Here is a 5,133-nt window from a genome sequence, read left to right as displayed (position 1 = left end):
TGAAAAATTTTGCTCCCTCCAACCTTTCAATTAACTCCGGGATGAGGGGTAAAGGATATCTGTTTTTTACTGTAATTTTATTTAGTTGTCTGTAGTCAACGATTGGCCTCAATGAGCCATCCTTATTTTTAACAAAATGGACGGATGAAACCTTTCCTTAGATTTTCATCTAAGTAAGATTTAAGGTGTGTTAACTCAGGGTTTGAGAGTGGGTAAATATGACCCGTGGGGATCTCAGAGCCAGGTATGATCTCAATAGGACAATCATACTTCCTGTGAGGAGGAAGATTGTCGCATTGGGTTTTGCTGAATACATCTGCGTAATCCTTATAAACCTCAGGAATTTGAATTGTCTCATTGGATTCAGTGGTTTGCAAAATAGTAACTGGGAAACAAGTAGTAGAGCAGAATGTAGAATTAAATGTGACTGTTGAGGTAGACCAATTTACTTCAGGATTATGAATTCGGAGCCAGTTTATACCGAGAACTATGGGTGAAATAGGGGATGATATTACATCAAATGACATATACTCCCTATGGTGTTCTGGGGTAACAACAAGTAAGGGTATTGTTTGATATTTAACTGGACCTGATGTGATTGGATTACCATCTATTCCACGTAATAACACAGGAGACCTTTTTTGCACAAGTGGAATTTTATTGAATTTAGTGAATACAGTATCTATGTAGGAGGCTGTAGCTCCTGAGTCAATAATCGCGGGAGCGTTGATTCGATGTGACTCCCACTGTAAGAGAAGAGATAAATTTAGGTAAGGGAGAGCATGATCCTGAGTGGTACAACAAAAAGGTTCTTTATATATCTTACCCTTGTTTTGTTTCAGGAGGGAAGGACAGTCCCTGACAGTGTGTTTGTCTGAAGCACAGTATAAGCAGAGGTTATTAGCCCTTCGTCGGATCTTCTCCTCAGGGGTTAATGGTCTCTTTATAAAACCTATATCCATAGGTTCAGCAGTTGATTTGCTGGGGCTGGGTGTATTTTGTTTCTTTGCAGGATATTCATGAAATGATCTCTCCTGCTGTCTCTCTCTCAGTCTTCTGTCTATAGTTATGCTAAGTGACATTAAAGCCTCAAGAGTATGTGGTAGTTCAGATCTAGACAACTCATCCTTAATTCCTTCTGAAAGGCCTAATCTAAACTGATTTCTCAGTGAAAGGTCATTCCATTGAGTGTCTTTCGCCCATTTTTTAAATTCGGCAATGTAATCCTCAACTACTCTTTTCTTTTGTTTCAAGCCTCGCATTGCAGTTTCAGCAGTAAGCTGTTTATATGGATCCTCATATAGCTGACCCATAGCAGAAAAAAAACGTTCCAAAGAATTAAGTATATCATCGTTATTCTCAAAGTAAGTGTTGGCCCATGTGCGGGGCTCACCTCTCAAATAGGATATAACTGTGAGTACCCTTGCTCTATCAGTGGGATAGGTATGAGGTTTAAGGGAGAACATAAGCAAACAAGCATTCTTGAAATCTCTATACTCAGATCTCTCACCACTAAATTTTTCTGGTGTACTAACCTGTGGTTCTAATATAGGTACCCTCTTATCAACCACATCCCTGATATAAGCTTTTAAAGTATCATTTTCTGTTTTCAAAGTATTAACAGCTTCAGTTAATAAATCAACCCTCTGTGTGATATTTTGCACATGTGCGTTCATTCCAGCTGGGTCCATACTTTAGGCTTAGTATTATGTCAGGCACAACTAAGGAACAAAAAATGTGTGCAGCTTAGTTATTTGGACCACAACTGCTGGAATGGAAAAGCAGTAAAAATTGTATGTTTGTTTGCAACAGAGTGAAAAGGTAAAACAAAATTTAGGAATTAGGCAGCTATGTAAAACCTTATTCCTTATTGCAAAGTTTTAGTATACAGGCAGTAATTGAGCATATTCCCTATGGCTGCCACATGTGTCTGGGTAGTCACTGTGAGAAAGTAAATGCAGCAGGGGTATGCCCAGATATACCTGAGATTTAAAAAATAATAAAGGTAAAAATTAAATAAGCAAGGAAAAAATGGTACTATGATCATAGAAAAAATAAGCAATTGCTAGTGTGAACAGAGTTACGGTAAAACAGCAGGATATGAGGGAGTGAACAAAAAGTCACAGAAATAACAGCAGCAACTGAGATACTAAACTGAAAGTATAGCAGCTAAGTAATAATTCAGAGACTGGCTTACCGCTAACAGAACTGTTATAATGATAGTTGCAAACACCGGGTTGTAATGGCGACTTGCCAGAGGGAGTAGGGAAGCTCAGTAGCAGCTGGCTGATGACGTCACAGCATGAGGAAGCAGAGCTCCGTGAAAGGTGAATCCCAAGGCCGGTGAGCTGCAGGGAAAACTGGGTTAGAGGTAATGGTTGCAATGAGGCTTTTGAAATAGCTGAATCTTCTGAGGGAGAAGCAGGCAGGTAGGAGAGGAATGACAACAGAAATCCAGTTAGATGGAGTAGAGGAATCCAACAAACAGAAGTAGTATGATAAATCTCACAGAGTGCAGGCTCAGGTTAAGGTTTAAGACAAACTTCAATACTAAGCAATGTGAAAATGCTGGGAGGGGCCTTAAATAGGCTGAAGTTAATGGGAGCAGGATGCTTTAAAGGGACAGTGCAGAGAATAAGTATGCTATTATCCTGACAGTTTATGATCGAGTGTCTGTGTAGATTCATTCTGAGATGCAGTTTTAGGCCAGTTTCTCCAATGTAGCAACCTCTGTCACACGCTGTACACTGTATCATGTACACCACATTAGCAAATGGGCACAAATAGGATCCTTTAATATTATATAATGTGTTATTTTGTCTGGCTGTGTTGTTGTCACATATATGTTGACACAGTTTACAGAGTGATTTGTTGCATCGTGCAGTGCCATTCTGTGTAAGCTTCTGTTCTGTAGTTAATTTGCTGCGGACCAATCTCTGTCTCAGGTTAGGCGGTTGTTTGAATGCTAGTATGGGGGGTTCAGGAAATATTTTTTTGAGTGTGGGGTCCTCTGAAATTAGTGGTTGTAGCTCTTTAATAATTTTGCATACTCCTTCCAGAGTAGGGTTGTAAGTGACTACTAGAGGGGTTCTTGTTTTGTTTTCCTTTTCTTTGTATTGTAGGAGCCTTTTCCGTGATGTTTTTAGGGCAGATTTTATTTTTTTTAGATATTGTCCTTTCCTTGTAGCCCTTTTGCCTAAATGACTCTGACAGTGTACTCAGGTGCTGATCTCTGTCTTTTGTGTCAGAGCAAATGCGGTGATATCTGATAGCTTGGCTGTAGATGATACCTTGTTTGGTGTGATTGGGATGGAAGCTGGAATTGTGGAGGTAGCTGTACCTGTCTGTGGGTTTTCTGTATATAGATGAATGAAGGATGCCATTGGTGACAGTTATTGTGCAGTCCTAGAAATTCACATTATGATTTCAAAAGTCCATTTTAAGGTTTATTGACGGGTGAAATTAATTAAATGATTTGTGGAAATCTAAAAGGCTTTCTTCTCCTTCTGTCCATATTATGAAAATATCATTGATGTAACATTAATATGTATAAGGTTTGTGGGGCTGAGTACATAAGAATCTGTATTCTATGTCAGGAATGAAAATATTAGCGTATTGGGGTGACATTTTTGTGCCCATCACTGTCCCTGTCATTTGTAGGTAGTAATTGTTGTTAAAACTGAAATAGTTGTATGTGAGTATGAATTCTATAAGCTGGGCAGTAGTTGCACTATCATATTTGTGTGTTGGTTGGTGGGATGAGAGAAATTTACTGCAGAAAAAATGGGGTTTATTTAGCAGCGCTAAAAAAAGCTAGGAAATGATGATACCAATCTAATTTATGTTTTATACAATCTATTTTATTTAAAAATTCTTATAACACATAAAAACAACAGCAAATACTTTTCCTAATTAATAAAGGGACGTCTCCCTTATACAACACTTATAAAAACAGACTAGAACTATATAATCCTAGAATTTCAGGTATAAAGGAATTAATTCTATAGATAACATATGGCAAGCAACAAATTTCTAAGATAAATGGTGAATTAAATATTTAAAAGGCACAAATGTATCAATCCTAATAGCTTTACAGTTCTTCAGTAACAAATTCAGTTATAAAGTTACACAGTTACTTTCCTTGGACATATAATTGGCTCAGGTGTGCTGGATAGTTAAAAAGGCAAAAAACAGCCAATATTCTGATTTAGGTGCCAAAGCAATCGTGGTTAATGGAAATGGTTAATTTAACAGATGAATACCTTGATGTCTTTAAAGTTCAGTTTGCGTGTTTTAAAAAACGTAGTGCAAATTAGTGTAGAGGTACCTTAATCTGTCCTGGTTGCAACCGCTGATTATCTTCACTGTGAGGGATTCACAGACTGTTTGTTCCTGGTGCTTCTGATAAGTCACCTGACCTTCTCTTTGATTCAGAGGTCAGGGGTGATGATCCGTTCTGGTGATGTAGTTATTCTTTTTTTTTGTTTTCCTTTCTTCTTATAGCCCAAATATTGTTTTCATCTGGGTTCCCTCAGACTTCTTAAGGTTTGAAGAAATCTTTGGTCAGTGTTTAGCAGTAACACCGTATTCCCTGAAGTTACCAAAGGTAGATTTTAACTTGCAGGGTCAGGAGAAAAGTTTAAAGTTGCAGGGTCACACAGCTTTGTGACAGTAGTAAATGAAGTTTAGTAGAGTGTAGCAGGTCCCATTCAACGCGTTTCACCCTTCTGGGCTTTATCAAGAATGCTTATCCTGCTAGCTTCTGGCTTTTTAAAGGTATGAATGTGTTTTGATTTGTTCCTTCATTTCCTTTTGATTTCTATCAACACCTGTGTGGCTTCCAATGTAAAGGTGGACTTTATTTAAGTTGGTAATGATTGTTTCTGTGTTGTTATTTAGTTACATGATACACAAGGAAGAGAACTTATCATTTCTGCTTTATTAGCATTCACACAATTCAACTTATATATTTCAATTCTAAAGTGCCTTTATTAGATAATATACATTTAGATCGTGCAAACTTAAAATTACCTAAACTGAAACGAAAATATAAGAATCAGAATTACCATTCCCATATCTAGAATTATTGTAAGTGGGTAAAAATTAATGATATATATATATTCCTTTTCAACA

The 5,133-nt window shown here is 37.4% G+C and overlaps 1 long non-coding RNA gene across 1 annotated transcript; it reads right to left on the bottom strand.

Moving 5' to 3' along the window:
- Nucleotides 1-637: 637 nt before the first annotated feature.
- Nucleotides 638-929, bottom strand: LOC128648139 (uncharacterized). Its single transcript, XR_008400519.1, has 2 exons — nucleotides 827-929; nucleotides 638-746 (listed from the first exon to the last, which is right to left on the bottom strand). It is a non-coding gene; the product is annotated as an uncharacterized LOC128648139 (long non-coding RNA).
- Between the last annotated feature and the right edge of the window lie 4,204 nt (nucleotides 930-5,133).

This window comes from Bombina bombina, chromosome 2 (assembly GCF_027579735.1).
Source record: "Bombina bombina isolate aBomBom1 chromosome 2, aBomBom1.pri, whole genome shotgun sequence".
In the NCBI taxonomy this organism is placed as follows: domain Eukaryota; kingdom Metazoa; phylum Chordata; class Amphibia; order Anura; family Bombinatoridae; genus Bombina; species Bombina bombina.
Note: the sequence above shows the minus strand (reverse complement) of the source record. Positions and strands in the feature narration are given on the sequence as shown.